General features: G+C 45.3%; 1 long non-coding RNA gene across 1 annotated transcript in view; it reads left to right on the top strand.

Annotated features, from left to right (window-relative positions):
* The window catches only part of LOC112444863 (uncharacterized), a 48,701-nt gene continuing 20,813 nt past the window's right edge, over positions 1-27,888 (top strand). Inside the window, exon 1 of the long non-coding RNA XR_009493394.1 lies at positions 1-27,628. This is a non-coding gene — a long non-coding RNA (uncharacterized lncRNA). The remainder of the gene's footprint in view (positions 27,629-27,888) is intronic.

Below are 27,888 nucleotides of genomic sequence, written 5' to 3'. Positions count from 1 at the left end.
TATATAAGCTAGGTCCTTGTTACATATAGTTGGACAGTTGATTCTTTAAAAAAAAATTATTTTTGGTTGTGCTGAGTCTTCATTGCTACCCACTGGCTTTCTCTAGTTGCAGCCAGCAGGGGCTACTGTTCTTTGAGGTGCATGAGCTGCTTCTTACAGTGGGCTCTAGGTGCACAGGCTTCTGCAGTTGTGACTTTTGGGCTCTAGAGTGTAGGTTGTTGCTCTCCGCAGCATGTGGAATCTCCCTGCACCAGGGATTGAACCCATGACCCCTGCATTGGCCGACCAATTTATATCCACTGCACCACCAGGCAAGTCCCTGGATAATTATGTGAGGACATTCGTGCACTTAAGTAGACCATAGAGTTGAAGTGTTGAAGGTTAGGGTTCAAATTCCAGCACTCCCGCCTTGCCAGTGTCCCAGAGCTTGCTTCTCCATTTGCAACACATAACTTGAGTTCAGAAGTACAGGACAGAAATTCATTTGCTAAAGCCTCTGCCCACTTCAGTATCCTTGCCTGGAGAATTCCGTGGACAGAGATGCCTGGTGGGCTAGTGCAGTCAGAAACAACCAAGTAACTTAACACTGCCCTCCACTGGGCCAAGGGTATAGCCAAGGCTGGGAGACCTGTAGACCTATAACCCGGTTTCACTGGCCAGATTTACTGGGAGCCTTTTACCTACCTATGCAGGGAATACAATCTGAGCTAGGACATTTTAGGGATTTAGAGAATGGGTGGGACCATGAGGGTATTTCACTTGCAAATGAGGCATTATCTGCTGGTATACAGGCCATTTTTGGCCACCTGATATGAAGAGCGAGCTCACTAGAAAGACCCTGATACTGGCAAAAAATGAAGGCAGAAGGGGAGAGGACGAGATGGTTGGATGGCATCACTGACTCGATGGAATTTTTGAGCAAACTCTGGGAAACAGTAACAGAGAAGCCTGGCGTGCTGCAGTCCATGGCGTTGCTAAGAGTTGGGGACGACTTGGCAATTGAACATACAGGAATTCCACAGGACACGTGACCACATACTCAACTTGTAGCTTGGGAATTGACAACTTTAAAAGATTGTGTGCGAGTCACCTACTGTCAGAGCTCTTAGACTGGCCTTACTTAGATAGAATCAATGTAACACCTCTCCTCCCCATGTTCCCCAGTTGTTTCTCTTTATCCCAATCCAGCTTACAGGCAACTGCTAAGCAGCAGAAAGTAGGTTTCTTTAAACAAGTGTCTTTCAGGTCACTCACCCATTTCACCCCTTTCCTCTGTAGATCCCTGCTCTTCCTGGAGATGGGGCTGCATGACAGAACCATATACTTATACAGGAACCAGGCAGAACACTCACAAAACATCCATTTTCTATTCACGAACAGAAGTTTGGTATATACATAAATGAATCACACCAGTGAAGTTTTTTCAATTTTTATTGATATGTGTAATCAATTTTTCAAAACAGGCTTCTCCAATCACTAGTTGCATGAGGAATATCTGCAAATTAGATGCATGGTAGTTACATTACGTTGTCATGTAAACACAAATGCAGAGTTTCACACTATTATCTTCCACCTCCCCTAATTCTAAGGCCTAGCACCTGAGAGACAGGAAGTAGAGTCTGGAGAGTAAAAGTCAAGCAAAGACGCCACAGGGATTTGAACCCCGTCCTGGAAACCAGGAGTGCCAACCACCAGCATCTTTTGCTTTTTTTTTTAAGATAAGAAAAGGCAAAAAAGCAAAACCTGAGAAAACAAAAAAGATTTTGTTTTCTCAGGAAAAGAAAAACCTTTATCAATAACCCTATTGAAGAGCACTGGAGAATCTGCTTCAGCTAAGGTGCTAGCTTGGTCAAGTCTGTTATGTTCACCTGAAAAAGTCTTAGCAGAGAATTTTTGCAATCCCACCCAACAGCCCTCTCAACTGCCAAAACACTTTTCAGTTCATAAATGTACTCTCCCACCCAATATGACAGTTCTTAGATGCTATTTCTCCACTTACTGGTTTGAAATGTTTTTTTAAAGTCATTGGATAATGCCACACATTTACAACACTTTAAGAGCTTTTTAGTTGTGGTCTAAATATTACCTGTTGACAGGTAAATTAATGGTCTTTTCTAGTAGTGCAACCCACCGGAAGACCTTGGCAATTACCTTAAAAGCGATTATGGATCATGCCCACAAGGATCCAAGCTACCAGCAGCATCGAGGTGAGGGGTGAAGGGTCTGCGCTAGGCCAAAGGCACAGGGTGGCGATGTGGCAGAGAAGTCACTTGTGGGGAGACCTTGCTTTTTAACAGGCTTCTGGAAAAGCTAGGGAAAAGTGGTTGCCCGCTTTCCCCCTTTCCCTCCCCTTCAAGCATCACTTGAAGTTCAGGCTTCATTAACAGCTGCTATGAAAACAGCCAAATTAAATATTAGGACAAGCACAGGGATATATATACAAGGTACTCAAGCATTCCTTTAAATGCTCGCTCCCCCAGAGAGCCTCAATGCACATTGTCAAGGGGGTTGAGTCAAGTCCTCATTTCTAACAGAAGATGGGGCTGTGAGGCCGACACCATTTTGATTGACCTTAGTTAATAGCGCTTTGTTGTCTCTCTTGCCACAGGAAGACTCCATGGTTGTCCTACTTTAAGCCTTTGGTGCCTTTAGTGAGGGGTACCTGAAAAATCTTAAAAAAAAGGCTTAGCGCCCACCTCACCCCTCCACCCCCAGGCCAACAAACAACTTGCTCATGCTGTTGACTCCAGCGTAAAGCTGAAAGGTCATTTAACACTGAATTGTTGTTTACTCATACAGATCTGACTTGGTATGTAGACATAGAAAAAACTTGTTCACCTGTTGTCCTCATTTTGTCCACTGGTGAATTCAACTGGAAGCTCCTTCTATAGTCTGAAGAATACCATCTGCAAGAACTAGTGGTTCCCAATCCCCACATTTAAAATGCAGTGTTTTTTGGTTTATTATTTTAAAAGTAAGTAAGCTATTTTTCCTTACTGGGTCTGGCTTCTCTGGCCTTTCGCATACGTCTGTCTGTTGTTTTGAATGTTCCTGTATATGAAATTAAGACCAGGGGAGGAGAGAGAGACACCCAAACAAAAACAAATGCACTAAGACCACTGAACTGTTGGTAAACATTTCCACTTGCCAGTTAAATTTCTTCAAGAGTGCTGCTCGTTTGGAATTATTTCTTGTCACTGATTTTAAAGTTGCATCTGGAAAAGACTAAAGGCTTCAGTGCCCTCCCCACCCCCTTACCAGAAGTGAACAAAAAGCATTTTACCTAAAAAAAAGCACAGCAAAAGGGACTCCGCTCCAATCACAAACATGAATGCTTAAAAAGCTGCAGAAATTTCCTCAACACTCAGCCTTTTATCACTCAGCTGGATTTTCTTTTAACAATCACTACTCCACTCCAAGCATTGGGGGAAACACAACTTTGACTCATACTCCAGTCGTTTCAAAATGCATTCTAATAGCAGCGGATCAGAACAGTACTGTATTACTTGCCAAGAGAACACACAGACCTGAGGTCAAGACAACTGCATTCTGTGTAGTCTGTAAAAAAAAAAGCTAAAACAAGTAAGCCCCACCCTCTCCTCCCTTCCCTCCAAATTCAAGGGGAAAAATGTTTATACTTAAATATGCCGATAAACTCACTGCAAGGTCTGAAACACTCCCTAGGAGAACAGAAGGCAGAGCCAAGCGTTTACATGAAAGCCAAAATCCTGAAAAGCTTCACGAAGGATGAAATGAAGCCTCTGCAAAGGAAAATTCTTTAAAAAAAAAAAAAAAAACCAACCACCCCCCCACCAGGTATCTAAAAAGTAGGCCAACAGTGTGAACACTGGCTAACACCAGATGAGATGACTAAGCAAAGTTAACATGCAAACTGGAAATGTGGACAGTACATTCCATTACTCTAGTTTAACCACTAGACAGACTCCTGACTTTCTGCAAACATTGTAGGAGTTAAGTTACCTGTTCTTCTGATCATAATCTCCCACCTGTCTAAGAGGTATTTATTCCTTATTTAGAGGGCCTCTATTGCCATGTGCCTGGAATTATTAAATGCTCATCACTTTTACGAAGGACAAAATTTTTTCCTGCCTTAAATTAAATTCGTTCTTCTGCTCAATTTCCTGATCTTGTCCATTAAAGAGTGTTCGCAGACAAAGTTTCTGAAAGATGAGAAGAAACCCCCCCCAGATTGCCCCAACACTAACTACAGACAAACAATGTTTTATTTAAATAAGGAGACAGCTTCCTAAAAGCATACATTCTCTAAAAATAAAAGTATTTTATTTTGAATGATTTAATGGTTTTCTGCACAATACACGTAACATTTGAATTTTAGCAAGATTAACAAAATCTGAATTCTTAACAGTACAATACTATCCCTTAAATAGGGCTGTCAGATTCAAGGCTAAACAAATGTTCTTAGTTTTATAAACATTATCTTTGCTAATCTCAAGAGGCTTTAAGGAATTACTTGCCTCTTGAATGAAATGTGCTGTCCCATCATCAAAGCCCACAGGAACGCTGTCCTGTCTAATTTTAAAAGGCTGGATGGGACGATGCCTCACAATCCTGGAATCCCTTAGGTAAGGGACCTAGGACTTCCACAGCTCTTCACAAAGGTAAGCACTTATTCCTAACATGCAATACTGCAGATGCAAGTTAAACTTATCTGTTAACAGCTGCCTGCTGTTTTCTGCTCCCAGATGAAATGAAGCAACTCTTCTGATAATGAAGAAAAACCTGTCTGAGGCAAACGAAAGATTGGCAAACAGCACAGCCTCTTCCTCCTCTCAATTCACTTGATCCCACTCATTTCAATTATTTCAGCTTCTTTTTTTTCCAGGATTAATATGTAGCGCTATTTTCATTTCGCTTTTTTAATTCTGCTTTTGTAAAAGCAGTATTGAGATTGACATTTTGATCTTCATTGTATCGTTATTTTTATTTTTCATCAATTCATTATTTTTGTGGATACAGCTTGATAAGCCATTAACTTTATAGTAGTAGATTCCATTAACTTTAAATTGGTAGTTTTCATTTGCTTTTTTTTTTGCATGTGCAGACAATGTGTTCATCAGAAGAAAATCTCAGGGTTATGCTTTTTTCCCCAATGTAGGTATGAAATACAATCTTTTCTGCCTTTACTTATCATTCACCAAGGAGCTGTTCCCCTCTCCATCTAGGCCATCAGATTGCCAGGCTGGTTATGACTCAGAAGATGTTATCTGAAAAAAGTCTACAAAAAAAAAAGGTTTCCCCTCCCTCATCAACAAAAGCCCACCCCCTCTTATCAGTTATGATTTACAAGGCTTAGATGTAAATTCAAAATACAATTAACAATAATTTTGAAGCATACCTTAACAACAAACTTTTCCTACGCTAAAAAAGAAAAGAATAAACCAAACAATCTTGCTTATATACAGCCGAAAAAAGAATCTTACTTGATAATACAAAAGCTACCACCAGAAGAAATCCCTTCAGGATCATTAAGCCACCTCCTTTGCTCTGAAGCTCCTATAGTAGTATTAAGTTTTATTAAATCACCTGAAAAATATTCCAAGAGAGAACCACACACTATATCCGAACTTTACCATTTAAAAAAAAATTCCCCAAGTTTTTATCTAAGTCAGCGCAGAGGGCCAGACCAACCCCCAGTCATTTTCCTTTCCCAAGCCCTACTCTTTTAAATCCAGTGAATCGTCATCAACTTCCCCATCTGTTAAATTCAAAAATTGGGGCAAAACAGAACCAGAGGATTTCGAGTTACTTGCCAACTTGGAAGTTGAGATTTCTTTAGTTTTTCCACCTTAAGTATTTAAGTTCTCTGGCATGAGTTTATCTGTAATCAAAAACTAAACAATTACCTAAACCCACGCCCCCCCCATCCCAATCATTACAAGCCACTGCCAACTACAAATCGCCAAAATTTGCCCCTCCCCTTTAATAAAGGTATCTTAAAAGTCGTTATTTGAAAACTTAACTTCAACATTTGGCCTAGTCAAGCTCTTCTGAAGTTCTCCTGAGATGACTGAATATGAACCAAAGCTGCACTGGGCTGTACATTTCAGCTTCACTGGGAATACTCTTCCAAGGAAAAAAGCTGCTCCAATCCCTGAAGGTGTTGGTGCCAAACAGCGTAGCAGTACAATCCTTCTCTAACTCAGATTGTCAATAGTACTATAGAATCTGTGGAAAATCTTAGAAAAAAAAAGTTTCTCCCCCACCCTCTTCCCTGTTCACACCACCCCAAAATATTTAAGTAAAAATAACCAGTTACGTACTTTATAAAAATATTTAATAAAGGGGTGGGGAAAAAAAGAATAAACTACCAGCCATTACTCCAATGGACAGCTGCGCCACAGACCTCAAAGTGAAAGCTGCTTGTGCTAGAGTTTCTATAACTGTAAACCTGCAGTGTTCTGATTATCCTGATATTGGATTTTCTTTTCGCCTGTTACCTCGAGTCATTTGCCTTTGGAATTCTAGACAGACCTAAAGGGAAAAGAACTCAAAACATATTTTGCTCCCCCCCCAAAAAAACTCCCCCCGCCCAGAATTATACACCGAAACTACATATTTAGAAGACTTTTAAAATACAGGGTGAGGAAAGAAAAGTAGGCCCTCTACTCACGAAACTGAAATGCTTCATTACCCCCAAACTGAATATAAAACCTGTTTACAAAGCTTGCTGAAGTTGTCTCACAGTTGTTCTACCAAATTCAGGACATCCCTCATATTGGTTAAAAACAAGAACACTTGCCATCTACCATTCCTCCGGGCCTTGAAGTCTGCCCTCAAAAGCTCCAGACAAGATGCATGAGAAAATAGGCCTGAAAAAGAGAAACCTACGACACCCGAAAACCGGCCTACATCCCCGTAATAAAATCCCCTTTATGCTTAAGTACACAACTCCCCCATTACTATTAGGAAAATTTAATAAGAGATATTACCATACTGAGTTACAGGAGGAAAAAAAACCCACGATAGTGCCGACTTCACGGATTTTTACCACACCACTGGCTCTCCCTGCGGGGCTCGTACACTGGTCTGCTGCTCTAGGATCCTCTATCTATCCTCCACTCCGCCTGCTCGCCGCCTCCGCGTGGTTGCCAAGCCAAGCCGCACGCTAGCTTCACCACACCGCACTGGCTTCCTCCTTCCTGGAATCCTCTCCTAGCTTCACCTCCAAATCGTTAGGACTCGCTCCTTCTTCCTAGCTTCCTTCACCAAGTCGCACTGGCTCCCGGGCTTCTCTTTCCTATCTTCACGAACTGCCGCTGGCTCCTCAGTCCTAGTTTTCACCAACACTGGCTCCGAATCCTGTCTGCCGCTCCTGTCTTCCTAGCTTCACTGAATCCACTTCTGCGTAGCACCTGCGTCAGCTGTTATTTAGCGCCTAGTCCTCAGGATTTAAACATTCATCTTAGCTCAAAGTCCAATAACTCGATGGTTATTCTTGCTCTTCAATTTAATTCACTTATAAAGTCCTTTACATTTTCCAAAGGAAACTACGCTACCGCATTTAAGGCCTTTCAGATTTTTAACTCTCCCAAATACATTCTTAACTTTTAAGTTACTTCAGTCCCCTTCAGTAACTTTTTGCTGAGATTTTAAATTGACTCTCCTAGTTTCCGGATTTTCTTCTAAGTTGGTCCTGGTCTACAGTAGTTTTAAAAAAAAAAACCCTCATCTTCTGAGATCTAACTTTTGCACCACCAGAAATAAGTTGATGGGCTTTTACAATAAATTCTTATTGGCTATAAAAATTTCCTTAGTTTTTGTTCCTGTAATTTATCCAACATTATTGATTTTGAACTATCTAAATTTTTGGACGTCTATCTTGTATGTTTGCGTCCAATAGCTTTCTTTTCATTCTATCTTAAGCACTCGACCGTATTTTCAATTTTCTCCTAGATTTGTCTTTTTCTGCCTACTTACTAGGCTCAGGTTTTATCTTCTAAAACGTGTATCTCTTATCTTCTCTAGTTTTTTCTTCACCTTCCTGTACTTCTGTCTTCCGAATTTTCCACTTCAAACTTCCAATTTTCTTTCCTACCATTCCTAATATTTCCGTCAACTTTAGCCAAACAAAGCCTTAGTATCAAGCAGGCTTCAAATGACGCCATTTTTACTGCGCCGTGAATCTGAAGGCATTATTTCTGAAACCACCTTCAGTTAAATCTTAAGATGGCCTTTGTAGTATTTTAATCACCTACAACTCAACCTTTTAAAACGTTTAGGTTCGATTTACGTAACCCAACGTTTTAATGTTAAGGTAAAAGGTTGCCCTTCAAGTTAAGGCTTTAAAAAAAAAATCCAGACATTGCAGTCCTAGCTCATCAATTCTTTTAAATTTTTCACTCCATGAAAAAATTTCAGCTCTTAACCTCCCTCAGGTTCTAAAATTATCTTTTTTCTTCCCTCTTCCTTTCTCCAACTACTCTTTAAGTCTTCATATTTTCCCTAAAATTTATCTAAGAACTTAATGCAAAGCAGTATCTCCGTATTTTCACTACTTATAATCCCTAAAGAAATACACTAACGCCTATCTTTTTTAATAGAAAAACTTATCTGCGGGCTCCTCAAGCAGCATCTCCATCCCTAAAGCCATCTCTGCGCTCGCTGCCTCAATGCCTGTCGCACAGTCCGCAGCGGAGTATTTATAGAACAAGTACAGCTCACACCTCCGGTATTCAATACTCCTCCGCCGCCTTTGTGAGGAAAGCAAAAATAGTTCCTCTGAAGAGGTAAAAATAGAATCTCATTTACAAAACTTTCTGGATTTTTCCTAACAGTTTATCCAACTTGCTTGCAAGCCCTGTACCTTGTACTTATTAGCAAATAGATTTGAGCTGAAAATTTGGGCAAAAACAATGAAAAGCACATCTAAATAAACATCGAATAGCTCATAAAAACTAAGCGCCGTTACGTGGGAATGTTTCTAGTAGGTTTTAAAATACTTTTCGTGTTTCCTTGGAGTACATTGGGTACAAGTCAGTGGTTTTGGAAAGAAGGTTAAGTTTCCTGACGGCCTTCCTTTCCATTATGCAACCGAACTTCAGCCTCACAACTACAGACCGCAGCCATTTTAGAAGCCGTAAAGTTTTGGGAGGCACCCCCCCCCCCAAAAAAAAAAACACAAAAACGGTCTCAGGTCCTGCGAGGTGGTTTTGATGTTTATACCTCACCCGGCTCATTTGGCCTTTTATTCGTAAAATACAGCTACTCCGGGTTATCCACTTAAGAATTCTACTAATTGTAGAAATCCACTTCCGGAAAATCTCTCAACAGTCACCGTTTACTGTTGTCCCCTGCAATAGAGCTGGACCCATCTGAAGGGCTTAACACAATGGTGGGCTTGTTACTTGGCTTTTGTTGTTGATTTTGTATTTACTAAATACCAGCTAGACTCCTACACTTTTGGTAGCCTGTTTAGACATGGCCTGGACTTTCTGTTCTTTCCAAACGTGTGCTGTTTCAAGTATCCGGAAAAGCCAATGGTTTCACTGTCAAAGACAGACCTTCGGCTGCCACTCGCGGAAGGAACGTGTTCTAAAATGTTGTGAACCTTTAGTTAAGGGTTTACTAGGTTTTTGTGGTTTTCCCCCCTCCCCAAATTTTGTATTATCTCCATTTTGATTCCCTTAAGACTTTTAAAAGTAGAGCACAAAGAGAAATAACTTTTTCCCAAACCCAAAGCCTTTTCTTTGTCCAGGTTAATCAGTAGTCCATTTTAAAAACACGTTCTCTGTCCTACCAAAAGGGAAATCCGAGGGAAGCACCGGGAAAGGAGAACTGCTGCGTCTCCGACGTTTGAAGACATGCCTCAGTTCTCCCGACTGCAAGGGGGACCTGTCTCGCGGGCGAGGGCTGAGGATTTAGAAAAGACAATGGCGCCGGTGGTTTCCAGACACGCCTTCCACGCAGCTAAAGCGACTGCGGCGACAAGAAACCAGGGAGAGGCCAAGCGGGATAAGTATAACCTCCAAAACCCTCGGCCAGTGAGTCCAGGGGTGGGGCTCGATCCCCACACCCCACGCCGGCACGGCGCAGGGATATGCTGGCCGTGAGCCGCCTCCCTTTGTGAGGCGTCGACTCGCGGGCGGTGTTGCCGGTTCTAACCGGCTCCAACCGGTCCCGGCCGCCTCCCGGGGCGGTGGCGGTGGCGGTGGCTGTTGACGCAGCGCGCCACTGCGCACGCGCGCCCCACCCCCAAGGCCAATGCCTAGCCTAGAGAAATGCGTGGGGGAGGGTGGCAGCTGTCCCTGGTTGGGGGTTTATTGGCCGCCGCTCCAACTTTTCACCACGCGTGGGCTCCTCTTCTGTTCCAGGAGATCCTGCCTTCCTTTTCAGCCCAGATGGCCTATCTTTCACGTCCTCCGTCTTTTGTCATTCCATTATCGCAAAGTCATCCATTAACTAAAAATTTTGGCACATCATCCTTCCTCTTTAATTGTTTATTGTAACAGCCCTTGAGTGTTTGTCACCAGATTTTGTTAATCTGGGTTGCTTGAAACAGAAGGGGTCTCAGAGATTGACCTAACAGCTGCCTGTTTTTGTTTGTTTTTTTTGGAAGAGGGTGTTGGTTGTTTTTGAGGAGAGCAGTGGTGAGATAAAGTGGAACGCTGCAGGGCACATGGTGATTTAAAACCTAGACCCCAGGACAGGGTGACCCCACTCTTTGACCCTCTCTTAACTCCAGAGTTTTTAATTCCAGAACGTGTGCAGATGTTTACGCAGTACATTCCAAAAGGGGTAAACGGAGTCCATTGGCACGGTATAGCTTAGGATGGCCTCTTAACGTCTCTAATCTGTATTTTTAAAACCCCTTTGGTTCTTACAAACGGCACTGGTTGTGAAAGGGTGAGGGAGCAAGCTTGGGGGCCTTTAGCAAGTGAGAGTTCTGTACCCTGTGCTAACCTCATAACTTTACTAAGCCGCCCCCCCTCCCCCCCGATAAAGCAGGGCTAGCTTAAGCAGCTAATTAAAATGATGTTCGTGAAGCTGTACTTTTTAAATCAATCTTTTTCCCTGTAAGAGTGGAATATTACAGAGAAGCCGATGGTTCCCCTCAGATGCAGTTTTGATATTTGCTCAGGGACTGGAAAATTTTTAGTAGATTTTTAGGACTAGAAGGAGGAAAAACTGAGTTGGGTCACCTCATTTTACAAATGGGGATTTGGGGGCCTGGGGAGTTTGGGATTTGCTTAAAATCAGACACAGCTAATTAGTATCAGAAGTTATTCTTGAATCTAAGAATTCCAATCTCATGGCACTTGCCTTTCTCTCCCACTCCCTCTTACTACTAACCCCCCTTCTCCCAGGGCTCCTGTCAGTCTCCTTGACTGCCCTTCTCTAGAGCTTGGTGGGAATGGGAGACCTAGGCCCCCCGTCTTGTCTGCGATCTCTCGCCCACTCTTTCTCTTCAGGAGCCACTGAAATAAGAGCCCTGAAGTGCTTTAAGTAGCTGTTAACATAGCTAACATCACCGACTTGATGGACATGAGTTTGGGTGAACTCCCGAGAGTTGGTGATGGACAGGGAGGCCTGGCCTGATGCAATTCATGGGGTCGCAAAGAGTCGGACACGACTGAGCAACTGAACTGAACTGGACATAGCTAACTAGTCATTTCCATTCTCCTTACACACAGGTGTAGCATTTTGCTTATACTGTGAGAATGGCTGTGTTGTATTTGGCTAATTCCCCCTGAATTTGGGGAAAGAGATTTGAATGAAGGAAACTTCGGTGAGAGGTATGGCTTGCCAAAGAGACAATTCTTACCTTTTTTTCCCCAGTTGGTAAGTAAAAAATATTTTAGAGGTTATGAACTCTGACCCTCTTTTTTACTATTTAGGCCTGAAGGTTTACTGCCCTCATCTCTCCTAGCTTTTGCTTCACAAAATTAGTGGTCTCCAAAATACTCCTTAGCAAAATACTAATTCCTTCTTCTTCTTCTTGATATGGTGAGTCTCTTTTTCTGTAAGATAATTTAAACAAGATGGCCTAAATTTGCCATTTTCTTTGGTGAGGAGATAGATAATACATTTGATTATGAGCCTTTCTCTCAATTCTTTTGAACCAAGGCTCTCTTTAACACAAAACTAAATTTTCTTCAAGGCATCTTTTGTCTGGCCCTCGTTCATGTTCCTTTTACTTCATAACATTCTAAGGCAGCTGGTCTCAAAACCCTGTTTATTCGCCTCTACCTCAGGCTGAAACCTGGTCTTTATTTGGGCCTAAGGGCACAGGTATAAGAGGGCTAATCCATCTCAGCTGATGGGTCACCTTGTGCTCCCACCGCACCCTCAAAATGCCCAGGCTAAAAATAGGAGGCTCCTGGTTCTGGTTTCTGGCCATTACTCTCCTGGCAGCATGTGACCTTGGGTACTACCCCAAGTAGCTTCTCAGTGGCAATTTTCTTACGTGTAAAATGAGGAGATGAGAGGAAGGAATGATGATGCGGAGTCTATCAAGTGCAGTAAACAAAGAGATGAGACGGGAGCATGGAAGGTTTTAGACCTCCTGGCTGTAGCTCCAAGGAGGTGGGGCACTGAAAAGGACTAAAGTAGCGAAAAGTTAGAATCAGGCCTCTACAGCATCTGTCACCTAATCCTCCAGAGTCACGTCAGGCCAGAAACCTCCAAAGAATGCTAGAATCTGCTCCACCTCCTCTTTTTAATAAGGCCAGTGGGGCTTAGTCAAGAGAAGTTTCTGAGGCCTTTCCTTTCTGGGTTTAAGGTTCAGAGGCCAGTCTGAGTGGGTCTTCAGGGATATCTGGGAACCCCCCACACCTCTTTTCTTGTATTTCCTCTAAGCTCGTGCTATTTAGCTAATCCTTTGTTGCCAGAGACAGTTTTGGAAATGCTGGTCAGCAATAAAGTAAAGAGTGAAGTCGCTCGTCGTGTCCGACTCTTTGCAACCCCATGGACTGTAACCTACCAGGCTCCTCCGTCCACGGAATTTTCCAGGCAAGAGTACTGGAGTGGGTTGTCATTTCCTTCTCCATGGGATCTTCCCGACTGAGGGACTGAACCTGGGTCTCCTGCATTGTAGGCAGACGCTTTACCATCTGAGCCACCAGGGAAGTGCGGTCAGCAATAAAAGGCAAGGGGAATCCCCACCCAACCCCCATCCCGGAGAACAACTTTCTTGTTTTCTAAAGACTCAAGAAATTTGCAGTTCCCAGCGCCATTCTGCTGCCCACCTTCCCCAAGCTGATCTCTGGAATGATGACTGCACAAAAGTTAGCTCCCTCCTCTCTGCACAGCAGACTACTCACACTGTAGGAAAATCCCACAGAGATGGATGCAGCTCAGAGCTCCATTATGCAAAAGAGAGGTCATTGTTTTCTAGGGGATTTTGGGCAGCTAAAAACGTACCCAGAGAAAATCTAAAATCAACCACTGAAATCCACCAGACACATAGTTTACCTCACAGGGAACTGTGGGCAATTCTAGCAAAAACAAGTTACAGAAACTAAAAATGGCTGTGTCATCGGCCTTCCCCAAACTATTGTTGGGAAGAGACAGCCTGAGCCTCTCTCTCTCAGGCACTGAACATAACTAGGCTGAAGAGTAAGGGAAACATTCTCCTCTTATCTTCCTCAGAAAAGCAGCCATCTTAAAGGAACAAAATTGTGACATTTGCAGAAATGTGACCGGACATACAGACTGTCATACAGGGTGAAGTAAAAAAGAGAAATATAGTGGAACCTAGAAAAATGGTACAGATGATCTTTTTTGCAAAGCAGAAATAGAGACACAAATGTAGAGAACAAACGTATGGATACCAAGGGAAAAAGAGGGGCGAGAGAGTGGGATAAACTGGGAGTTTGGATTGACATATATACACTGTTAACACTATGTGCAAAATGGATAACTAATAAACTATTGTATGACATAGGAAACTCCTCAGTGCTCAGTGGTGAACTAACTACATGGGAAGGAAATCCAAAAAAGAAGGCATGTATATGTAAACACGTAGCTGATTCACTTTGCTGTACAGCAGAAACTAACACACGTTGTAAAGCAATTATACTTCAATAAAAGTTAGTAAAAAGAATCCAGGGACTCCCCGGGTGGTCCAGTGGCTAGGACTCTGCTCCCAACACAGAGGGCTCAAGTTTGATCTCTGGTCAGGGAACTAGATCCCACATGCTGCAACTCAGGCCCAGCACAGCCGAATAAATAATTAAAACAAGAAAAGAAAAGAATCCATCTTTAAGTGTAGGACATAGTGGAAGAGTTCTGTGTAGATAGAATCCTCTTTCTGGGGGAGAATATAGGCGAAAGTATCTTGAAAAAGAGGTTTCTCATCTCCAGTCCAAGAACATGCTGCTAGTTCCCTCTTTATTTGCCACATAATGTTCTTGGCCCTGGGCCCTGCAGCCTATTTGTGGATCTTTCCGGAAGGCCAATCTGTAGCATCATGGGGTGTAGGAGGACAGAATGACAACAAGAGGCAGAAGGCAGCTCTGTTTCACCCTGTTTCTCCCCAGTTTAAGGGCCCTTCACCGGCTTCACCCAGAACTTCCAGACCTTCCTTTCCTAGGCTGTGCACCCTCCCTGTGGCCTCTGCTCTTGTCCTGGCTAGCCTTGAGTGGAGACGGTCTACTGACCCCCTCCCTAGGCAGAGAACAGGGTCTCCCAGCTTTCTTCAGTCCCTTCGTTGTGCCTGGTGCACCTGCAGGACAGGAAATCCAGTGGCAGCTTTATTTTCTGTAATATTTATTGAGCACTGTGCCATACGCATTCCGTGGACCTCTCTTTTCAGTTCTCACGATCACCCTGTGAGGGAGATGCTGTTGTTAACCCCTTGGATGGATGAGAAAACTGAGGCCAAGGCTGTCTCTCTTGGCATCACTAGTGCCTGGCACAGACTAGAAGCTCAAAATGTGTCTATTAAATAATAATTAAATGAATACATTGGAATAGTATCTCTTTTGAAAGTGAAAGTGAAGTCGCTCAGTCGTGTCTTGACTCTTTGCAACCCTATGGACTGTAGCCCGTCAGGCCCTTCTGTCCATGGGATTTTCCAGGCAAGAATACTGTAGTGGGTTGCCATTTCCTTCTCCAGGGGATCTTCCTGACCCAGGGATCGAATTCAGGTCTCCCACATTGCAGGCAGACTCTTTACCCCCTGAGCCACCAGGGAATCCTTAAATTAAAAAAACAGAATAGTTTTTTTTAACACAGTAGATGCCCAGTAAGTGCAGAGGGATGGGTAACCCAGCCAGGGAGGGGCTGTGAAAGGATAACTTGGCCCCCATCCAGGAATGTCCAGTCCAGGGACACTTTTATAAAGTGAGCTCAGTGGTTCTCTGAAGTTTCCAGCACTTTGTTGCACTGTGTAAGTATTGGAGGGTGGTGGTGAGGAAGAAGGCAGTGATTAGACAAAAGCTTGATGTGCTTTGATAGGAACAAAATGCTTTCAGATGTGACGCAAACATGATCGCCCAGCAGGCTGGAGTAAAATGGCACTGAGCTGTCCTGGGCAAGAAACTGCAGAACTTCTAGACAGAGTGATCCACAGCGGTGGGGGGAGGGCGGCACCGGAAGGCTGTCTTCAGTGTCCATGGAGCTCTGGCCTCCAGAGCGGAGGGCAGGTCTCACTATCGCTTCACTGGAGGACTCACTGTAGGAGTCGCTGTGTCTAGCTCTAACCTGTGCTGGGGGCACTCTGGTTACTCATCCTCTGAGGCCTGAGAGCAGACCTTCCAAAATAGCCTGGAGGGACTGTGAAGCTTCCCAGTGGGCAGCATGCATGTGTTCAATCACCCGCTGAGGTCCAGACAGATGCTGTGTTAGCATCACACACCCAGCACAAGGCTAGAAAACACTCCTCCCCTCCTACACACACACACACACACACACTCACACTCACACACACACACAGGTGTCCATTCTTTCTCCACACAGCTGTGGCCCACATCCAGCAGAGACCAGTCTCATGAAATAGGGGTAGAGGTCACGAAGCTCTAGGAACCTTGCCTGCGTGCCTGTGTGCATGCTCAGTCATGTATTCCTCAGCACATGCCAGATAAAAACTGAAGCCACGGCACCATGGGTCTTTATCCAGGGCTGATGTAATAGTAGAGGCTTGCAGCAATTGAGGCGGAATGGACCTTAAAGCCCTTTAGGTGATGGGAGCTCACTAGAAAGCAAGAGGAGCAGGCGGGGAGACAGAAGCGAGGTCTGGGAGGACTTGAGTTACCTGGAGAGGGAGTTGAGACTCGACTCTTTGCACAGAAGGATGGCTTTTGAGCTGGGAGAGGCCCTCGCTTTGGGTGGTATTGTGTAGCTGCTCTTTGCAAGGTGGCTGAGCTGGGAGAGGCCACAGAGGGGAGGGCACCAGAGTCCATCGTCCCAGCCTGGGCCAGACGTCATGGAGGCTTGGATTGGGGTGGATGGTGGCATGGGACAAGAGAAACAAGACAGGTATAGGTCTGCAGAGGCTCTCTGGGCTCCCCACCCTGGCCTCCTCCTCAGCACCCTTTCCAGACTCATGTTCTTTCCTCCTTTTTTTGGCCACACTGTGTGGCATATGGGATCTTAGTTTTCCATCCAGGAATGGAATCTGTGCTCCCTATGGTGGAAATGCAGTAACCATTGGACCTCCAGGGAAGTCCCCCCACTTTTTTAAGCATTCATGTTCATCCTTATTTATTTTTGTGGGGGACTGAACCCAGGTCTCCCGCATTGCAAGCAGATTCTTTACCAGCCGAGCCACCAAGAATACTGGAGTACCCACTTTCCAGGGGATCTTCTTGACCCGGGAATCAAACCAGGGTCTTCTGCATTGCAGGCAGATTCTTTACCAGCTGAGCTATCAGGGAAGCCCAGGCACTCAATAGATGTTTATTAAAAGAAAGATTCTGTAAATTCTATAGTGCTTTACAATTTTCAAGTTTCACATGGGGTTTTTCCTGGTGGTCCAGTGGCTAAGACTCGAGTTCCTGATGCAGGGGGCCTAGGTTTGATCTCTAGTCAGAGAACTAGATCCCACACGCTGCAACTAACAGCTCTCACAAGCCACAACTAAGACCTGACACAGCTAAATAAATAATTTTTTAACAATTTCACACACGTGACTTCATATAATCCCATAATAACCCTTTCCCTCCACCTTTGTATTGCCCCTCTCCCTTCCCTCTCCCCACGGGTAACCACTAGTTTGTTTCTATATCTGTGAGTCCAGACGCCTGTTCCCTACTCTCAGTGACACATCTGCCTGGGATGCCCCTCCCTCTCTCTTCAGATGACATTCTCATCACCCTGCCCAGACGTCACTCCTGGGAAAGGGCCTCTCTGACCAGCACATCTGAAGTCATCCTGTATCACCACCCCGCAGTAACTCTGTCACAACACAGCCTATATTTTCCTGCTTGAGTATGTGTTTGGTAACACGTCCCCCTCTCTTCAGAGGGTCAAAGGGCCTCCAGGGTTTGCAGCCTGGTTGGCAGGGAGGATGGAATGTCACTGCTGGAGGCTCATTCTTCATAGATACAGGAGAGATGGGTCTGTGCCATCCCTCCTACAAGTCCTGGCTGTGGACAAAGGGCAGGAACTCCACAGAGATGTCCCTTGGCTTCTTTTGAAAACTTGTTTCTGTAAGGCCAGAGCTCATTCTGGCCCCTGCATTCCCAGCTGCTGCTGCTGGGGTGCAGCTAACCTGAGATGGGGCGCAGCTTAGAATCCAGAGGAGGGAAGTGGAGGAGGGGAGAAGGAAGAGAGAACTTCCCGTGTCTTCCCCACTCTCCACAGACGTCGTCGTCACTTCTGTTTGTGAGTTCCACAAATGGACAAACAAAATACTCCCCCTAAGAAATCAGAGCATCCAGATAATTTCTGGGGAGCGGAAGTGGTGCACCCCCACTACTTAGGTGCCCCTGGGCTTGTTTCAGCCCCGCTGCCCTGTAATCCAGGGGCGTGGCGGAGGTGTACAGGGGCGGGGCGGGGGTGGGGCGGGGCATGCCCGACAGAGTGACTTGGCTCAAGAACCATAAAATGGTTATAGAAGCTGCCATTTCTCTCCTTTTGCCTTCCCCCAAGGCAGGAATCCTGGGGCTCCTGGGAACATTGGTTGGGGGCCAGCCCTGGCGACCCATGGCAGCACAGTGCCCAGCATGACTGCAGTTCTGACACGTCCACACCAGACGGGCCTTGGTGTCACCAAGTCTCAGGCTGCCTCAGGCCTCTTCAGCCTGCAGCCTGCAAAAACCCAAGAACTTTAGACACAGCAGAGCTTGGGAAGAAGGTGGAGCCAAGAACAGTACTGGGAAAAGTATATGGGTGGAAATTTCCATGACTCTTCTGCCAAAGCAAAGACTTCAGCTGAGGCCCAAGACAGAGACAAACCTGGGAGCTAGAAACCATCAAGGTCACAAAGGGTCACCCTTCCTCATTCTCCCAGATCTTTGTCAGCAGCTGCCCCACCCTGAACCTGGGCCATAAAACTAAATCAGTTGTGTCCCCTCTATTCCAGCCCCACTTGATATCAGTCTCCTAGTTTCATGAGACATCCTACCACCTCTCCCTCAAGGACACGGGCCAACCTCCCGGCCAGTGGAAGCCCCTGCTTTAGGAGCCACATCAAGGCCCCTTGCCTCCTGCGGGAAGCCTTTCCTGCTGAATGGCCCATCCGTCCTTCGGTCACCCATGGCCATCATTGTCCAGTGACCTCCCCAGCACTCTTGTGATCATGCCCTTTGCTTAGTGACTCATCTGTTACCCTCAGCCATGGTCTATGACTTTTATTGCTGTTTATCACTTGTCCTTGAAAGCACAGTCCAAGTCTTCCTATAGCCCTGCCTCAGCTCAAAATAGTGGTGCACACAGCTTGTACAGCATCCACACAGACCATCCTGTGTGTCCTCCAGCTGGTGAGACTCTGAGAGGCTCACCCCAGGTTCCAACTGCTGGTCCCCAGGATCCACCCCCAGCCCAAGCCTGCACTTCCCCAGCAGGAGTCCAGCACGAATATTTACAGACTTGACCTCTTTCCCCACTCCACCCCCACCCCGATCTGAATCCCAGAGAGGATGAATGATGGGGACTCAGCCCGGGGTCCTGGCCACAGCCTTCCCTGGGGCCTGTGCAGCCATGCCCACCAGCCCTCAGCCCCAACCCAGCAACATGGGTGTCCTGGAGCCAAGCAGGTGTCTCCTCCCTGTTCTTCCATTCAGTCGAAAGTCACCTTCCCTCAGTCCCCCAGAAGATCATGAATCTCTCCCCCTCTGCACCCCATCTGGTTCTAAAACTCGTTGGCCTTTATAGAGGGGTCATGGAGAGAGTGGCCTTGAGAGTCCCACACACTTGGTCTCAGCCTGGCTCCCCCATTGCTGGCTATGCCCTGTTATGTGGCAAGTAAGTTAACCTCTCTGAATCAAGTTTATTCCTCAGTGAAATAGGGGTGATCTGTGTAGTACCCCCTTCTCAGAGTTGTGAGGATGTCCAGAGCTTAGTATAGTGCCTGGCTCAAATGATCCACCCTGTAAATGGTGGCCGTCACCACCTTCCTTCCCCCCACTCCTGTACTAAGTAGGTAGCCCCCTCCCAGACTCCCAGGTCTGACTAGAGCCAGGCACATCTCAGGAAGGGGTTAAACACTGCAATGACTTCATCCTTGCCTTGGAGGAGGAAGGAGGCAGAGAAAATAACAAAATCAGGCCAGAGACTGGGTGGAATTTTCCAGTGTTCATAAACAGGGCCATCTGGGTTGCTAACTGTGGTCACCATGGAAACGGTCACGTGTGCCTGCTTTCTGATTATTCCAACCTGGCTCAAGGCCTATGACACAAGCTCCAGGCCTTTTCATTGGCTGCCACATTCTCTTGCCACCAAAATCTAGCAGGAGATTGGCCAAGTGCAGTTACTGGGCTGGAGTTAGACCTTCCCCACGCCACTGCTGGAACCTGCTGGAAGCTGTTGTTTTGAACCAGAGGAAGATGGAAAATAGGCTGCCAGAGATATTGCCATAGCAACTGCTTTCCTTTCTGCTCTCTTAGGAGTTGACACTTGACTTCTTTGTAGTTGAAGTACTTTTCCAAAGGCAGAAGGAGTGGCGGCCATTTTACACTGACTTACGCATCTTCTTTGAAGGGGAATACTCTCATCATCCCCAGTAGTCAAGGAATTTCTGAGCCTCTACTTATGGCTTTGGTTACCAGTCCACCCTGCTTTCTTTTTGTGAAATGGAGTATTCATTCAGGACACCCTATCTTCTAGGGCTGGAGTAAGTTTGCAAATGGGCTTCCCTGGTAGCTCAGTGCTAAAGAATCCACCTGCTAATGCAGGAGATGCGGGTTTGATTCTTGGTCCAGGAAGATCCCTTGGAGACTGAAATGGCAACCCACTCCTGTGTTCTTGCCTGGGACATCCCATGGTCAGAGGAGCCTGGTAGGCTACAGTCCATGGGGTCACAAAGAGTCAGACACAACTTAGTGATTCTTTTTTTTTTAAGTTTGCAAATGCTCACTGTAAACTGTAAAGCTCTGTGCACTCACCGTGTGTCTTTAATTGACGAGCGTTGACATTAGTGTAGGGTGGAACAACCCTATGAAGTGGAGTTGGGGGCCCTACTGACTTGTTTAGCAAAGCCCAGAGCCTTGGGCCAGGGGCTTTGGACCCAGGGGCCCCTTGGAAGTCCACTTACTGTTCTGCCACTGGGACGATCAGCAGTTCACATAGCTTCCCAGGGACTCCCTTTCTCTTTCTGTAAAAGAATTCTGTAGAGGACCTTGGAAGGCCCATTCTAGCTCTGACATCTTACGAATCTAAGTTAAAAGCCTGCCTGCTTGTTGCAGTGAAAAGGAAAAAAGAGGAATGGGTTTTTCTCTTTCTCTTTCCCAAGAACAAAATAGATAAAGAAAAGGGTGAGCAGGCCTGAACATTCCTAGTTGTTTTTTTTTTTTTTTTTTTTAACTTTAACTGCTCCTAACTCTACATGTCTATAACTAAGTTTGCTTTTCTGCTCCCTAACTCTGCAGGAGCTATAATTCAGTTTTTCCTTTGACTCCATGCTAAATACATCCTGTATCTGGTGTTTACCCTTAAAACAGCTTTCCCCTTGTAGAAAGGAGGCTGTAGAGCCACTGAACTACCAGACTCAATCACTAGGTTACTGACGCCAAACCATGACTGTCTTAGAAAGAATGCAAGGGGAAGAAATCAAGGTCTTATCACCTTTGTTCCTCATCACCGAACCCTGACTTCGAGCCCTTGCCTTATATAAGCCCCTAGACTCCTTATACGGAGAAGGCAATGGCACCCCACTCCAGTACTCTTGCCTGGAAAAATCCCATGGGAGGAGCCTAGTGGGCTGCAGTCCATGGGGTCGTTAAGAGTCAGACACGACTGAGCAACTTCACTTTCACTTTTCACTTTCATGCGCTGGAGAAGGAAATGGCAACCCAAACCCACTCCAGTGTTCTTGCCTGGAGAATCCCAGGGACGGGGGAGCCTGGTGGGCAGCCATCTATGGGGTCGCACAGAGTCGGACACGACTGAAGCGACTTAGCAGCAGCAGCAGCAGACTCCTTATGGGGGGGGGCGGGCACAGTTCTTGAGGCATGAACCCTTCTGTGTTCCTCTCTCTGGCAGCTGAGAATTAAAGCCACCTTCTATTTCCTCCAAATTCTATTTTTTATTCGGCTTCAGTGGGTAGAGAAAGCCAAGATTTTGGCCAGCAACATGTTCTCCACACTAAATCTGTGGACCTCATCATCCCCGCAGGAAGTAAAAACATAGGCAACTGCCGTACACCGAGCACTGTTCTCTGTGGCAGGCACTGCTCATGCCCAGTTCCATCCTCACTGCAGCCTTAGAAGGGAGGATCATTATTACAGTTCCCACTCATTTTCAGATGAGGAAACTGAGGCCCTGAGAAGACAGGTAGACCCAAGGTCACACAGTAGCAGGTGGCAAGATTTAAAGCCTGGTGGTTTGGTAGCAAGTCCATGTAGCTATCTTCCCAGGCACCAGCTGCAATGAAGACAAAGACAACGTGAGTCAATCAAAGAAGGTAAAACAGTGGGTGGAGGGGACACTGGCACAGGAATCAAAAGTCCTGGGTTCAACTGTGGGCTCTGCTATTAGGTCATTCTGTCTTGTGTAACCTCTAGCAAGTCACTTTTGCTCTCTTGGCCTCAGTTTTCCCATCTGTAAAAATAAGAGGTTAAACCAGATCTCTGAGGGCCTTTCTAGGTTAAATACACAGATTCTTTGAGAAATTGACCAAGAGGAGACAGGTGACAGCCTTCCCAAGACACAGAGCAGACAAGTCCAGCGCCAATGGACTGGCCACTGGCTTAGACCTCAACTTTTGAAAAACACAAGGTCTGGGAGGGATGGTTGAGCTGGAGCCCACTGCCCAGCACTGGCCCATGGTAGTGTGCTGTGATTTTTGCAGAAAGCAAAATACATTCCGTCTTGACTGGCCTTTATCAGAGATCCAGCCTTTCCTGCATCTTTGATTTGATAAAGTCCTTCTTCTTATGAAACGATGATGATAGCAGATGGGAGCTATTTCGTTGTCATGTTCTTATTTGGTAAAAGTTGGCTAACTGACAAAAGGCTAACCTTTTGTCAACATATCCGAATTTTTGGCTCCTCTGGTCTTTGTTGCTGTGCTCAGGCTTTCTCTAACTGTGGCAGCAGGGGCTACTCTCTGGTCGCAGTGCTTGGGCTTCTCTTATTGCTGAGCACAAGCTCTAGGGCTCTCGGGCTTCGGTTGTTAGCAAGGCGGCTCAGTAGCTGTGGCGCCCAAGATTAATTGCCCCACAGCATGTGGGGTCTTCCTGGGCCAGGGATTGAACTGGTGTCCCCTGCAATGCAAGGCAGAATCTTAACCACTGGACCGCCAGGGAAGCCCAACATATCCAATTTTTAAAAATGTTTTTCAGCTTTTTGTTTTTTTGCTGCCCCACACAGCTTGCAGGAGCTCAGTTCCCTGACCAGAGATCGAACCTGGGTGGGCCATGGCCGTGAAAGCCCAGAATTTAAACCACTAGACCACCAGGGGACTCCCTAAACATGTCTCATTATGGAAAATTTCAAACATGCAAAAAACTAATATGAATAGTTTGAAGAATTCCTGGGTTAGGCAGGTTCAATATTACTAACTGCTTGCCACTTTTGTCTCCCAAAAACATGTACCCTGGGTTATTCTAGAACAAATCACAGACATCAAATAAATTCATATGTAAAAAATAAAAAAAGATCTTTTAATATAACCAGATGAGCATTTCCACACTTTAAAAAATAATGTGCTTTTTAAATATTAGTCTTCAGATATATAATTTCTCTCTCTCTGTTTTGCAGTTTGTTAGTTCAGTTACACATTGTACAGGAGGCAGTGATTCAAGACCATCCCCAAGAAAAAGAAATGCAAAAAGACAAAATGGTTGTCTGAGGAGGCCTTACAAATAGCTGTGAAAAGAAGAGAAGCGAGAGGCAAAGGAGAAAAGGAAAGATATAAGCATCTGAATGAAGAGTTCCAAAGAATAGCAAGGAGAGATAAGAAAGCCTTCCTCAGTGATCAATGCAAAGAAATAGAGGAAAACAATAGAGTGGGAAAGACTAGAGGTCTCTTCAAGAAAATTAGAGATACCAAGGGAAATTTCATGCAAAGATGGGCACAATAAAGGACAGAAATGGCATGGACCTAACAGAAGCAGAAGATATTAAGAAGAGATGATTAGAATACACAGAAGAACTATACAAAAAAGATTATCTGATGATTATCATCACCAGATAATCACGATGGTGTGATCACCAACCTAGAGCCAGACATCCTGGAATGAGAAGTCAAGTGGGCCTTAGGAAGCATCACTACAAACAAAGCTAGTGGAGGTGATGGAATTCCAGTTGACCTATTCCAAATCCTGAAAGATGATGCTCTGAAAGTGCTATACTCAATATGGCAGCAAATTTGGAAAACTCAGCAGTGGCCACAGGTCTGGAAAAGGTCAGTTTTCATTCCAATCCCTAAGAAAGACAATGCCAAGGAATGTTCAAGCTACCACATAATTGCACTCATCTCACATGCTAGCAAAGTAATGCTCAAAATTCTCCAAGCCAGGCTTCAACAGTATGTGAACTGTGAATTTCCAGATGTTCAAGCTGGATTTAGAAAAGGCAGAGGAACCAGAGATCAAATTGCCAACATCTGTTGGATCATTGAAAAAGTAAGAGAGTTCCAGAAAAACATCTATTTCTTCTTTATTGACTATGCCAAAGCCTTTGACTGTGTGGATCACACACAGAAACTGTGGGAAATTCTTAAAGAGATGGAAATACCAGACCACCTTACCTGCCCCCTGAGAAATCTGTATGCAGGTCAAGAAGCAGGTTAGAACCGGACATGGAACAACAGACTGGTTCCAAATTGGGAAAGGAGTACGTCGAGGCTGTGTATTGTCACCCTGCTTATTTAACTTATATGCAGAGTACATCATGAGAAACACTGGGCTGGAAGAAGCACAAGCTGGAATCAAGATTGCCGGGAGAAATATCAATAACCTCAGATATGCAGATGACACCACACTTATGGCAGAAAGCGAAGAACTAAAGAGCCTCTTGAGGAAAGTGAAAAAGTTGGCTTAAAGCTCAACATTCAGAAAACTAAGATCATGGCATCTGGTCCCATTACTTCATGGCGAATAGATGGGGAAACAATGGAAACAGTGACAGACTTTATTTTGGGGGGCTCCAAAATCACTGCAAATTGTGACTGCAGCCATGAAATTAAGAGACACTTGCTCCTTGGAAGAAAAGTTATGACCAACCTAGACAGCATATTAAAAAGCAGAGACATTACTTTACCAACAAAGGTCCGTCTAGTCAAAGCTATGGCTTTTCCAGTGGTCATGTATGGATGTGAGAGTTGGACTATAAAGAAAGCTGAGCACCAAAGAATTGATGCTTTTGAACTATGGTATTCAAGACTCTTGAGAGTCCCTTGGACTGCAAGGAGATCCAACCAGTTCATCCTAAAGGGACTCAGTCCTGAATATTCATTGGAAGGACTGATGCTAAAGCTGAAACTCCAATACTTTGGCCACCTGATGCAAAGAACTGACTCATTGGAAAAGACCCTGATACTGGGAAGGATTGAAGGCGGGAGGAGAAGGGGACAACAGAGGATGAGCCGGTTGGATGGCATCACCAACTCAATGGACATGAGTTTGAGTAGGCTCTGGGAGTTGGTGATGGACAGGGAGGCCTGGTGTGCTGCGGTCCATGGGTTCACAAAGAGTCAGACATGACTGAGTGAGTGACTGAACTGAATTGAACTGAGTTCAATTAAGATCTTAACAGAGTCCAAACATTTCCTTTGATTATGTCTCTTAAGATTCTCTTTATATTCTATAGGTTTCCCTTCCCCACTTTTTTTTTTCCCCCTTGTAGTTTATTTGGTGAGGAATCTAGGTTGTTGGCCCTTGGAATTTTCCACGTTGTAGATTTTGCTGATTATACCCCTGTGGTATGGTGAGACATATTCTTCTGTCTCTTCTGCAGTTTTTGTAAAGAGGGGATTAGATCTTGATCCGATTTGGGTTCTTTTTTTTTAAACAGGAATATTTTATTGATATCAGTAGCAATATTGGTGTTGAAAACATCCAATTTGAAAATAAAATTATTGACCGTGTAAGCCCAAAAATGAGAGCCACACTGTTTAGAAAGGAATTGTGTCCCTCCATCCCTCTTTGATGCGAGGCCTCACACCCCTCCCCCCACCCAACGCCCGGGTCTAGCCAGAGCCCCAGAAAACCCCTTTGTCCACACTGCAGCACTGCATGTGCTGAGTCGTTCTTGGCACCCAGCTCACTGCTGATGCTGCAATGCTCTGCGAACAAGGCCTTCAGCTCGAAACGCTGCTGTCGAGAGCATCCCCATCTGAAGGCCTATGTGAGAAACTTCTTAGATATTAACTACCCACAAAAAGTTTGCTTTCCCTGAGGAACTGGGAAACTCTTAATAGACAAGATAAATCATGTAATAAATACTGTTCCCTTTTCCTTTAGCTCTCAGGAAGCTCAAAGCTATAAGTGAGGCACAAAGTTGGCAATGATAAAGGACTCTAAGGCCTTTACCCTGGTCTTTTAAACCTGCCTGAACTTTCTCTGCCTGACTTTTCAATCTAGCTACCTACCTATCTCAGGCTCACTGTATATTTAAAAGCTGACTCCAGTCCTTTGTGTAAAAAGTAGGTATAAAGAGAAAATTTTAAATATTTCCTTGTTTGGCTGTGCTGGGTCTCAGTTGTGACACTCAGGATCTACGGTCCTTATTGTGGTCTGAGGGGTCTTTAGCTGTGGCATCTGCGCTCTTAGTTGCGGCATGTGGGATCTGGTTCCCTGACCAGGGATCGAACCCAGGCCTCCTGCATTGTGCAGTATGCGGAATGGGAGTGCAGAATCTTAGCCACTGGATCACCAGGGAAGTCCCCAAGATAAATTTAAAAATTAGTATCAGAACAGGATTTGGTTTTCCCTACTTCTAGCTTCATTCTTTTTATGATTCTAGAACAGAACTTCATTCGTTCAACAAATACCCTCTATGCAAGGCACATCTAATGGGAATAAGGCAGATGAAAGGCAAGGTTTCTACCTTTAGGGAGCTTATTTTCTAGCGGAGGAGTGAGGCAACAATCCCAGTAAGCAGCAGTGTAAGTGTTCTGAAAAAGGTAAAGTGATGGGATAAAGGGAACCAGAGGAGGGAACCAATTTTAGATAGGGTAGACCAGGAAGGTGACATCTGAGCAGCAAGTCAAAGGATGAGAATGAACTAGCCTTGAGGAGAGAGAGAGGAATTTCAGCCATAAGGAAGAACAAGGGTGGACAGAGGAAGTCAGGCTCACAGAGATGTAGCTCTGGGAGATGGGCTGTTCCGCAATGGGGAGAGGGGGTTCCTTCCCCTCACCCCTGGGGAAGTCTCCCAGCATGGCCATCTGAAGCTCCAGTACTTTGGCCACCTGATGCCAACAGCAGACTCATTGGACAAGACCCTGACCCTGATGCTGGGAAAGATTGAAGGCAGGAAGAGAAGGGGATGAGAGAGGATGAGATGGTTGAATGATTCCACGGACTCAATGCATATGAATTTGAGCAAACTGCAGGAGATGGTGAAGGACAGGGAAGCCTGGCATACTGCGGTCCACGGGGTCACAAAGAGTCAGACATGGCTGAGCGACTGAACAACGACATAGCTATCTGCCCTTGGCCAATGAATGTGAAATATGCAGCCACCCTCCCTGCTCCTAGATTCCAACCACCACCTGTGTGAAAACACATGCTTACCTCCTTGTTTGTGGGTAGGGGCCCCAGGCTTTTTGACCTGTGGGCTTCACCTCAGACAGGCAACCCCTGCAATCCTGGCTTCCTGTACCACACGTTTGTCAGGATACCTGCTCTAGGGTCTGTGCTTCAAGGCAAGACCCGGTTTCCCCTGGACAGCCTACTCCAGAGCACAAAGCTGGAAGCTGTGGGGATTTCTCAAAGCTCAGGATTCAGCTCTCACCAGGCGTTGGTGCATCAGTCATCACTAAACACCTTGGTCAAGTCCAAACCAGAAGAGGCTCTGCCTTCTCCGGATTAATGAGGTGGAGGTATGGTGGGTGCTGATGAAGGGGGAGGCTGGGGGCTACTAGAGCAAAGAAGAGGGGCTTAACTCAGAGGGCAGAGCTAGGAGGGCTTCCAGGGGGAAGCAATCCACACAGAAGAATCCTGGAACATCAACCACAAGGCTCTATTTTATCAGCGCTAAATTAATCCTCATTATCTAAACCAGTGCCCAGCCTCTGCCACACAGTAGGTGCTTGGTAAATATCTGTGGCGTGAATGAATGGGCAGGGGTTGTTAAGATCTT

This window comes from Bos taurus, chromosome 29 (assembly GCF_002263795.3).
Source record: "Bos taurus isolate L1 Dominette 01449 registration number 42190680 breed Hereford chromosome 29, ARS-UCD2.0, whole genome shotgun sequence".
Taxonomy (NCBI): domain Eukaryota; kingdom Metazoa; phylum Chordata; class Mammalia; order Artiodactyla; family Bovidae; genus Bos; species Bos taurus.
The sequence above is the reverse complement of the archived record's forward strand: the minus strand, read 5'-3'. Positions and strand labels throughout refer to the sequence as shown.